Here is a 12268-nt window from a genome sequence, read left to right on the forward strand (position 1 = left end):
CTCTTTGCTTTCGCAGTAGTTTCCTAACTTTGTTGTTGAACCACAGTGGGTTTTTCCCGTCCCTCACAGTTTTATTCGGCACGTACCTGTCTAAAACGCATTTTACGATTGTCCTGAACTTTTTCCATAAACACTCAGCATTGTCAGTGTCAGAACAGAAATTTTCGTTTTGATCTGTTAGGTAGTCTGAAATCTGCCTCCTATTACTCTTGCTAAACAGATAAACCATCCTCCCTTTTTTATATTCCTATTTACTTCCATATTCAGCGATGCTGCAACGGCCTTATGATGAATTAATCCACTTATCCAGTCTGACCTTAAGACGGACATCGCCAGTGTTATCTGCAATATCTCAAAACGTTTAAATTTACTGTGATGTTTGTTTGTCCAACTATCACAAAAAAATTGTTCTTTCATTGTGTGAGTACTAATGATAGGATAGCTGTCAGTGTTCTTAACCAACACTCGAGCAACTACGTCTACCTTTGCTACTGCCCCAACAGAATAGATCGCAAACAATCTGTTCGTATTTAACTGTAAATGATACAGAAACACCAATGTAAAGCCACGCGGGGTATCCACGCGGTCTAGGGCACCTTGTCGCGGTGCGTGCGGCTCCCCCAGTCGTTGGTTCACGTCCTCCCTTGGGCATGGGTGTGTGTGTTGTCTACAACGTAAGTTAGTCTAAGGTAAGTTAAGCAGTGTGTAGGCTTAGGGAGCGATGACCTCAGCAGTTTGGTCCCATAGAACCTTACCACTAATTTCCTAATTTCCATCAGTATAAATTGCCAGTAACAAAGTTAGTACTGTTGGATTCATGGTCGAATATGTCAAGTGCAGTCCTTCTTTACCATAGAGATATAATGTTATAACTGACCTAATCTCCAAACAAAGTTATGTTAACAAGGAGATAGAAATTAGCAGCAAATCACTTTCCTCTTCTCTTTCAAGTAAAGATGGTTTTCCTACTTGAGTCTTATACAGTAAAGCTAACAAGTGAGTAGCATCTTAACTTTCTCTGTGATGCTCCTAATAGAAGATATTTAGTTTTATTTAGCTATCAAATTCCGGACTAACTAATAACACTCTGATGCATTTTGCTGCTATACTGAAATGTTATCAATATGGTGTTTTCAAGCTCACATACATACACTCACTTCTGTGTATTGTGAAAATGGTTTCTGCAGAGGTGAACAGTTTTTCTCCTCAACTTTTAACACTGTTATCGTTATTACCTGTAATGGTCTTATCTAACTTCTTTGCCTTGTTTTACTTAATGTGATTTCTGTACAACTATGATCTTTGATGTAACATCCAAGTGTTTTATTGATTATTTATGATAATTTATATCATTGTAATTAAGCAATGGATGTGATGTCAAAAGTAATGTCCTGTAAAACAATAGAAATGTTGAAACTTCCTGGCAGATTAAAACTGTTTGCCCGACCGAGACTCGAACTCGGGACCTTTGCCTTCCGCGGGCAAATGCTCTACCAACTGAGCTACCGAAGCACGACTCATGCCCGCTACTCACAGCAGAAGTACAGCTGTGAGTACCGCGCGTGAGTCGTGCTTCGGTAGCTCAGTTGGTAGAGCACTTGCCCGCGAAAGGCAATGGTCCCGAGTTCGAGTCTTGGTCGGGCACACAGTTTTAATCTGCCAGGAAGTTTCATATCAGCGCATACTCCGCTGCAGAGTGAAAATCTCATTCTAATAAAAATGTTATATTCTACTGGTTCGAGCGTAGGGAAAGTATGTTTGTCATCATGTAAAACTTGGAGGGAATTCCCCCGGCAACGGAACTGGCTACGCGGGAATAGAAAAGGTGGATGCGGCAGTCGAACTGCGAGGTTCTTGTGTGGAATGAGTCAATCTTTGGCTAGCAAGCAATTTGCGCGCATCTTATGAACTGAAAGCAGAGAGAATAACTGTAATATTATGTAATACAGCCTCGGATGCGGAAGTAATATAGCGTATTACTCATGGCATACTCTGGTAATCTCTGTGCTATGAAAATCCCACGCTGAGGAGAGAATTCTCAGAGCCGCCTTTTTTAAATTGCATATTAGATCGACGCTGCCTAATTTCGTGTTCTGTTAACTCTGTGTTGAAACACCGTATTTCATCTTTAGTCATTCACCTAGACAGTGTCCTATCCCAAGTGCTACGTCGAATCCGAGTATCCTATTTTCCCTTAACAAAAGTTAGTAAACGTCGTCGACTACAACAACGAAAAACCAGTCCTAAGTTGCAATTTTTTTTTTACTCTTTTGTTCACTAGATGACTAGTTTCGGGCCAACACCCTTTTCAAATCATGTTAACTTAGTCAAATAGACCTCGGTCGGACTCCAGTCACCGAGTGAATAAAAATAAAGTAAAATTTGCAGCTTTGGACTGGTTTTTCGCTGTACAGATTAACAGCTACTCCGGCATGACGGAAGTTCGTAAACTTTGTTAGAGTTGTAAAGTACATAATTATTTAGTGAGCGTAAGTTTTGAAATACTCTATGTAGTTTTCACAAATGGACGGTTAAAGTATTTAGTTCAAAGTTTCTTTTACTGAAACAATAGTGTTTGCAGTTTCATGTGTTACGTGATTAACAGTGTTTTCCATATTGTGTTGTGACTAAAGTGTTCAGCGATAAATTAGTTTCTGGGTCCTCATGCTAACTGTTCAACCAAATTTAAATATCATAGAACAATAACGGCATTCAAGAATAAGCAACTGGCTACAATTATTCAAACTATACTTTATCCACATATTTCTGCGTGACTCTCCCAGTCGGAGGTTCTAGTCCTCCCTCGGGGATGGATGTGTGTGTTCTCCTTAGCGTAAGTTAGTTTAAATTAGATTAAGTAGTGGGTAAGCCTAGGTCCCATAGGAACGTACCACAATTTCCACATATTCCATTTGAGCTAAGCAATGTAAGGTAGTGACTATTCCTTGATAATGCAAATAATAATCAGTACAAAAGATACAATACAATTACTTCTTAACCATTTCAGTATTAGTAATTTCCTATAATAAAACTGACAGAAGAACCTCTTGGCCATATCAGTAGTGATCTACCATTAGTAATCATTTACCTGTAATTATCATTGTCTTCCTACTGTAATGTACAGATAGTAACTGTTATTGAAAGTCAGTTGTCGCCTATACGCATTAATAATCCTCCTATGTAGTTCGAATCAAATCACTGGTATATTACTTGCTAAATTATGCTACTGTCTCGTATATTATCAGCAAAACAGGAGTTAACTTTCTTTATGAACCACGCTATTACTGGGGTACAACGTTGCCTAATTATGCTGGCAACCGTTTCTTTTCACGTAATTACAGTTTACTAGGTAAGTAATAGAACCTTGGCTCGATTCCTGTTTACCTTGCTACCACTTTGTTTCAATAGAAATCTTTAGGGAAACAAAATTAGTCCGATGCCATGCTACGGCACACCGTCAAGGTGTTCACAGGGGTAACATTATCGGAATATTACTATTTTGGTAGTAGCCGGTAGTGTTATAAACCGACACTGTAACAATGGCGACAGCTGAAAAAAAATCACTGATTCCTGGGTTGGCAGACGTTTCTCTTTAGTGGAAAACTGACAATATGGCGATGATCAATTTCGTAAATGAACAATTTAGTTGAAAAATACTATCGACTCGAACTGCAGCTTTGTAACACAGTCCTGCTATTAAAACTTCTTTAATACTTTCGATGGGATTCACGGTTTTCATCAAAAACACGCATTGTTTCTTAATCACAACAATGGATGCGCACACAAGACTTTATTTACAAGGTATGGCGTCAGTTTACTTATAACTTCCAGTTTCCGACTAACGTGTCCTACAGTCTCACAATAACTGTTCAGGTTTATCTGCACAGTTCGGCTTTGGCTCCCTTTAGTGTAAAAGTTCTCATAACAGTCATTTTCCAATTTATACTGTCCATTTATTCGCTATAGTTCACTGTCTCTCCCTTCTTGGCAGCCTGATACCTCCGTAATACACAGTCACCTCTGTTTTTCCGTGCACTGAAATTCCTTCGATGAGAATTTGTACAGTTCCTGTTCTCCTGATGATTTCTTCATTCATTGATGATCTTCAGCGTTGATTGTCTTGACACATCTTGTGCATCGGTAAGCATTAGGCTTTCTGTTTTCTATGTAAAGTCTTCTCCCTTGTCAGGTCCACTTCTCCATCGAAACTTAAAACCACGATGTGTCGCCGTAAAATTTCTGTAGCAACGTCTTCATTGCGCACGTCGCTAAAACTCCTGAACTGCTTCCTACTCTCTCAATACTTCGACTCTGGCCTCCATATTTTACTATCCGAAGTTAACACAAAGAAACAACTTCCCTTCCACAAAAGACAGCTCATTTCTCAACTAACGAAATGCAATGTTCTCTCCGTCCATCTTTCCACTTCACACTCCCATTGTCAACTGTGTCACCCTCCTAGTTCAAATCAGTTGAGGTATGGGCGGATTAAAGTCGTTTAAACAACATATGCACGTTCAAGCTTTCTGGGTCTACGTGAATCGCTAGTAAACGCACTTCTCATGGCTATGATGTAACTAAAACCTAGCTAGACCCGCAATGAAATACAGATTTCTTTGCGACTGATTGCTATATTCATCTGATTATAAAGTGCAACATTAATTGTTGAGATGTACGTAAAGTCCCAGCAAAAGAAACTCATTGTCAAGTTACTGGATCTTAATATTACCGATACACCAGTGTATTTGGTATTTCGTTTACCCTATACATAAGCACTCGTATTCCTTCGAGTAAAGATAGTTTGTTGTTGTTGTGTTGTTTGGAGAAGGAGACCAGGCAGCGAGGTCATCGGTCTCATCGAAATAGGGAGGGATGGGGAAGGAAGTCGGCCGTGCCGTTTCAAAGGGCATTTGCCTGGAGCGATTTAGGGAAATCACGGAAAACCTAAATTAGGATGGCCGGACGCGGGATTGAACCGTCGTCCTCCCGAATGCGAGTCCAGTGTCTAACCACTGCGCCACCTTGCTCGGTGAGTAAAGATAACGCTGGCTATATAAAATAAGTAAGTAGAGAAATTGTGTTTCTCTCCACGCTTCGGTGGGAAGCGTTCTACAGACTGCGCTCGAGAAGGAATGGCATCGGGTCGCAATGCTTGCAGTTCCTCTACTTGCTTAATTGTTCACGTAATGTTATAAAAAAACTGTCTGGATTTTCTGTGGATCTCGTGCAACGCGCCGCCGACTGGAGTAAAAATCGTTGCCAAATGGGTTTAAGGCACAGGTGTATGGGACTGTGCTGACATGTTACGTATGTCCAATATTTGTCACCCTAACACTAAGAATTCTAGTTTTTCTTCAGCGATTCTGTGCAGATGCAAATGTACTGTTGTGAGTCATTGATGCGGAACATCCCTTCCTCTGTATGCCGCACACACGTACACGCATCGACGCCCTCTGCACAAGCAAACACACACATACTGAAACATACTGCATCATTCCTTGCATGTAACTAACACTGTCCCAGAACCTAAGGTAAGACTAAGCAGTATACAAATGGCTCTGAGCACTATGGAACTTAACATCTATGGTCATCAGTGCAGTATACAACTGAAGGCTGTGGACGAATAGATGACACGAGATTTCACTGCGTCGTGGACAGAGGTATTTCTTTTCAAGCATTACACGCTATCTATACTACCGGAATTCGCTCTAATGTTTATCTGCAAGAGGGCCAGAGACGATCAAATAACAAACCGATGTACTTACATAGAAAAGAGAAAAACGTAACTTGGCTGCAAGGGTTCGTAATTACAAAACAACAAACGTCCGGATCCTCCGTAAGTTTGAAGATCGAGTTCGAAGTCACTCTGTGTACAGCGCCATATAATACCTTAGACAGAAAATCAGAAAGTTACCTTTTCGAATACTCTGCGGATTACAAAATAGAAAAGCGCACTGTAAAGGTGATGCATTTCTCGTAAAAGGTAAAATTATCTATGAACAGCATAAACCTTATATTTAAAAGACTACAGCTGCTGCTTAAGTGGTTAAAACGAAATCTAAAGGCGTGTAGACCAACAAATACCAGGAATAAAAACAAAACTGATAAATTTCTAAATGTAAAAAAGAGACAGCAGTGCACCTGAGCAGCCATACCATGAAGGATACATGACAATACTAACATATGAAGTATTGTTGGGTTTCACTGATGAATTCTTCTCGGGTTATCAGCCGAGTGGTGGCGTCGTCTTGACGCAACGTTTCTATGAGTTTCGTTCCCATCATCTTCTGGCCATGGTCATGGCCATGGTGGGTACAAAACTCATTGAAACGTTGCGACAAGAATTCATCAGTGGTATACGCCGAGAAAGACTGCGATTGCATATATTGTTGGGTTCCAATTTTGATTTACTGAAAAGTGACACTAATTTGCTTACGTTGCTCCTCTGTGAATAAGAACTAAAGAAGCAGCCATCAGGTAATAACTTCTTTTGCTGTAAATAGCAGTATTTTCCTGTTCCAACTCTGTGAGCAGGAGAGTAAAATCAATTGCCTTTCATTGCCCATCCTTCGGTAATCTGTAATCTAAGGAAGAAGCTGCATTAATATGAAACACCTTGCTCGTTTGTGTTGCAGGTGTGGTGTCACCGCCAGACACCACACTTTCTAGGTGGTAGCCTTTAAATCGGCCGCGGTCCGTTTGTATACGTCGGACCCGCGTGTCGCCACTATCAGTGATTGCAGACCGAGCGCCGCCACACGGCAGGTCTAGTCTAGAGAGACTCCCTAGCACTCGCCCAGTTGTACAGCCGACTTTGCTAGCGATGGTTCACTGCTTACATACGCTCTCATTTGCAGAGACGATAGTTTAGCAGAGCTTTCAGCTACATCATTTGCTACGACCTAGCAAGGCGCCAAATTCAGTAATTAGAATGAATTCTGAACAGACAATATTATGAATCATGTACCGTCAAGAGCGACGTTCATCATTAATGGATTAAAGTTAAGTATCTAACTAATTATGTCCGCTTTCTGAATTCTCATTCCTTGTCATGTTCCAGATCTCACGTCAGTATAGTTCTTCCCTCCTCACGCCAGCCTGCTCTTCAGCCAACACAACAGCAGGTATAAATATCACCCGTGAAATTAGAGAAGAAAGCCCTAGGTTGAAAGTACAACGCCACCAAAAAATTTTCAAATTAAGGAGCTACGTATATGGAAACCAAAACGGTGGACTTGAAAGTGATAGAAGAACTGCATAGCTACAAGAACAGTTTCAAATTCGAATGGAGGCAGCCTCGTCAGTTGCTAGATAGTGTCACTGCTTCGTACAACGGATGCCACGGTTTCTCGGGTCGCCTCGGTTATGGGCGTGAACTAAACATTTGTCGTTATCGAGTGTGACCTTTATAAACCAGTTATAATTTAAAGTTATGCACTGAAGCACCAAAGAAATTGGTATAGGCATCCGTATTCAAATACAGAGAAATGTAAACAGGTAGAAAACGGCACGCCGGTCGGCAAAGCCTATATAAGACAACATGTGTCGGGCTCAGTTGTTGTATCGGTTACTCGTGCTATAATGACGGTTATCAAGATTAACCTGATTTTGAACGTTGTGTTTAGTAGGCGCACAAGCGATGCGACACAGCATATCCGAGGTAGGGGTGAAGTGGGGATTCTCTGGTACGACCATTTCAAGAGGGTACCGTGAATATCAGGAATCCGATAAAACATCAAATCCCCGACATCGCTGCGGCCGGAGAAAGATCCTGGAAGAACGGGACCAAAGACGATTGAAGAGAATCGTTCAACGTGACAGAAGAACAACCCTTCCGCAAATTGCTGCACATTTCAGTGCTGGGCCATCAACAAGTGTCAGCGTGAAGACCATTCAACGAAACATCATCGATATGGACTTTCGGAGCCGAAGGCCCACTCGTGTACCCTTGATGACTGTACAACACAAATCAAAAGCCTCGCCAGGACCCGTCAATATCGACATTGGACTGCTGATGACTGCAAACATGTTGCCTGGTTGGACGAGTCTCGTTTCAGATTGTATCGAGTGGATGGGCGTGTACGGGTAGGGAGAGAACCTCATGAATCCACGGACTCTGCAGGTCAGCAGGAGACTGTTCAAGCTGGTGGAGGCCGTGCAGTGGTGTGTGGTGTGTGCAGTTGGAGTGATATGGGACTCCTGATATGTCTAGATACGACTCTGTCTGATCACCTGCATCCATTCATGTCCATTGTGCGTTCCAACGGACTTGGGCAATTCCAGCAGGACGATGCCACAACCAGCACGTCCACAATTGCTACAGAGTGGCTCCAGGAACCCTCTTCTGAGTTTAAACACTTCTGCTGGCCTCCAGACTCCCCAGACGTGAACGTTACTGAGCGTATCTGGGATGCCTTGCAACGTGTTGTTCGGAAGAGACCTCCACTCTCTCGTGCTCTTACGGGTTTACGGACAGCTCTGCGGGATTCATAGTGCCAGTGCACTCCGGCACTACGTCAGACGTTAGTCGAGCCCATGCCACGTCGTGTTGCGGCACTTCTGCATGCTCACGGCGTCCGTACACGATATTAGGCAGTGGTACCAGTTTCTTTGGCTCTTCAGTGTCTATACATGTGTGCTACAGTTGTGTAAAACAACATTAGCTTCCTGGTTAAGATCTAGTTTGCAAAATACGATGGATTTGAACTCTGAAACTTGTAAACAAAGTCCACAGAGAAAATGTTATTATTTCAACATTGATTGGTCATAGATAACGTGGAACATGGCCACCTTAATGGCTACAACTTAAAACCCATATTATTTATTTTAAAGAGGCGATCTGAAACACCTGATTAGTGTGAAAAAGATGGCTGCTTCAACCACCGACGGAGAATATGATATGCCTGTGAGATTAAACGAATTGCAACTGAGTATAACAATAATGGACGAGATCAAAATAATAACGTATATTACACGCACGTTGCACAAACACTCCAGGACTAGCTGGAGTTGTGTAGTGTTTTTGCAATCATGGTGACCTGGATCACCGTATCATTGATCCAGTGGGACTAACGACTGTCTTTGTTTTACTACTCGTCGATTTTTTTCAAGATACGAATTGCGTATAGGCAATAAATAGATTTCTTCCCAGTGTAGATGGTCCGCCAATATCTCGAGATCTTTTCCTCGCTTTTGACAGGGCAACTGGAAACCATCAAGGAATACAGAAGAAGCTGTTTCAAAAAAATGTTAGCTGATCAACTTTCGGCGCGGTATCAGGACCAAGTGTTAACATACAGGCTGTGTCCACAGAGACAATGAACGTGATTTTTGTGTGATATGCCAGGAACAATGTTCTCAGCCTCTGCACTGTATTGTTTTGATACAGCTGAGAGCTGTTGTGTGTTCATATGTTATAATGCGATCCATTGTAACTATTGTTCGACAGAAACTCCACCACAATAAACACAATAGAAATGCACAGATATTTATACGGTTCCTTCTTCTTTTTCTATGCCCGTGGGTACTAGCTCTAACGAACAATGCTACACTCGGAGTAACAGGGACAGAGCGGAAAAATGGTACTATCTTTGCTCGGATTCAATTGCACATACTGTCCCAGGACGTCATATATCTTAGACAATCATCTTTAGCTACGATAATATCCACTAGCTGAGCAGTCTTGCCACTCTCTTCTTCTAGCTTATGAAACCGATTTTACGGAATTCAATTACGTTGCGATTTGTTGACATATGAACACGGGGAAACAGTTTAGCCTTTGTAGCTCAAAGTGTGGCGAGTGAAACGAAAGCTTTTCCGCATTTGTAGCTATGTAGCAATGGCTGGAACCAACAAAGTACTATTCGTTAAGAAATCAAATCCGCACAGCCATAATAAAACATGCGCACAATTTAACAACGTTTCTGGGGATTTTTTTCACTTTTCACTTTATTACTTCGCAGCAGACAACAATGTGAGGAGTGAAATTCGTACCGTTGCTTCACCCAGTTGCAGTCAGTATCATCAAGCATCCTTTTTTCCTTTTTAGATAGTCAAATGAAATCAGCATCAGACTCGGAGCTTTACGGCAGCAATTTGCATAAGTTAGCATTACCGCTGCTGGCGGTACAGAGTCGGGGCGCGAGCATGCGATCAGTTTGCAAGGAATGTGTGTGTGTGTGCGCGCGCGCGAGTCGACTGGACGGCGGAAATTAAATTACCTTTGTAGCGACGCATGCGAACAGATTCGCCGAAAATAAATTTTTCTTCCGCCGTAATGTATTCACCGCCCTGCCCAATCTGTTGAACCTCTCTGTACGCTCCCGCGCGTGTGTGTGTGCGTGTGTGGCGACGATCGCGATCGCGAATGCGATACGGTTGTGTAAGCCTAAGCCTAAAGGATAGATTGACTCTGTGTGCGGAAGGGCACGCGGTTTGTGTTTGTCTGCGGCAAACATACACACTCTTGGATGCTTACGCACACGTTCACGCGTGCGGGTACTCACGCATGCACACACACACACACACACACACACACACACACACACACACACACACACACGTAGAGAGAGAGAGACAGAGAGAGAGCACAGTAAACACACACATATCTAAGCGAATAGAAGCATGCAAAGCTGGGAATTGCGCGAGGAATGGTCACAAAAAAAGAAATATGCTGCAAAAAAACGGGGTGGTAGTTTTGTGTGTAGTGGGGTGGACGGGGTGGCTATGAAAAACGCCGCAGATCGGACTAATAAATAACGGACGTGTGGGTGCGCCCGGCGTCGGCGGTGTGGCGCGCTCGCGGAGAACAGGCAGGCGCTGGTGCGCGGTTGCCTGGCGACGAGTGGCCAGCCGCGTGGCGGACAAAGGAGTCCATTGTTGGGAGTGCGAGACACGGCGCGGGGTGGGGGAAGGGGTGGGGGCGGTCGGGCAGCTGCTGATAGCGGAGCTGGCGTGGCGTGGAGCCCGTCACGGGACGGCTGCGCGTTTCGCGGGCGTTTCAAGTACCCGTGATAAGGGGATGCTGGGCTGAGGGGCACGGCACATCAGCAGTTGCTTGTCACTGCAGTTCCTTGGCATTCAGTCTTCGTATTATTTTGCAGCACCTCCCGCCCCCACCACTCCTCCCCCCCCCCTACTGCGTCCGTTAACAGCCCTAGGAAGACATGATAATTACGTTACCAAACCACTTCAGCAAAACAAACAGAAGTCAAGCACACTTGTTACATTCGTAATAAGTAGAGATCGGATTATATGCATTTTTATATGTTGCATATGCATTTGCATATGTGGCTCCTTTTCACTGGTTTTTCCATATTTTAACTAAAAACTAGTGACGATGCGTATTTCAAAAATTCGTATTTTAAAAATTTTGACGGGCGGTCTCTCGCTTGATGTATCCTACTGGCCATTAAAATTGCTACACCAAGAAGAAATTCAGATGATAACCGGGTATTCATTGGACAAATATGTTATACTAGAACTGACATGTGATTACATTTTCACGCAATTTGGGTGCATAGATCCTGAGAATCAGTACCCATAACAACCAACTCTGGCCGTAATAACGGCCTTGATACGCCTGGGCATTGAGTCAAACAGAGCTTGGATGGCGTGTACAGGTACAGCTGCCCATGCAGCTTCAACACGATACCACAGTTCATCAAGAGAAGTGACTGGAACATTGTGACGAGCCAGTTGCTCGGCCACCATTGACCAGACGTTTTCAATTGGTGAGAGACCTGGAGAATGTGCTGGCCACGGAAGCAGTCGAACATTTCCTGTATCCAGAAAGGCCCGTACAAGACCTGCAACATGCGGTCGTGCGCTGTGCTGCTGAAATGTAGGGTTTCGCAAGGATCGAATGAAGGGTAGAGCCACGGGTCGTAATACATCTGAAACGTAACGTCCACTGTTCAAAGTGCCGTCAGTGCGAACAAGAGGTGACCTAGACGTGTAACCAATGGCACCCCATACCATCACGCCGGGTGATACGCCAGAATGGCGATGACGAATACATGCTTCCAATGAGTGTTCACCGCGATGTCGCCAAACACGGATGCGGCCATCATGATGTTGTAAACAGAACCTGCATTTATCCGAAAAAAAGACATTTTGCCATTCGTGCACCCAGGTTCGTCGTTGAGTACATCATCGCAGGCGCTTCTGTCTGTGATGCAGCGTCAAGGGTAACCGCAGCCATGGTGTCCGAGCTGATAGTCCATGCTCTGCAAACGTCGTCGAACTGTTCGTGCAGATGGTTGTTGTC

The 12268-nt window shown here is 43.4% G+C and overlaps 1 non-coding gene across 1 annotated transcript; it reads right to left on the bottom strand.

Annotated features, from left to right (window-relative positions):
• Positions 1 to 1438: 1438 nt before the first annotated feature.
• Positions 1439 to 1513, bottom strand: Trnap-cgg (transfer RNA proline (anticodon CGG)). The gene has a single exon. It is a non-coding gene; the product is annotated as a tRNA-Pro (tRNA).
• Positions 1514 to 12268: the final 10755 nt, after the last annotated feature.

This window comes from Schistocerca nitens, chromosome 5 (genome assembly GCF_023898315.1).
Source record: "Schistocerca nitens isolate TAMUIC-IGC-003100 chromosome 5, iqSchNite1.1, whole genome shotgun sequence".
In the NCBI taxonomy this organism is placed as follows: domain Eukaryota; kingdom Metazoa; phylum Arthropoda; class Insecta; order Orthoptera; family Acrididae; genus Schistocerca; species Schistocerca nitens.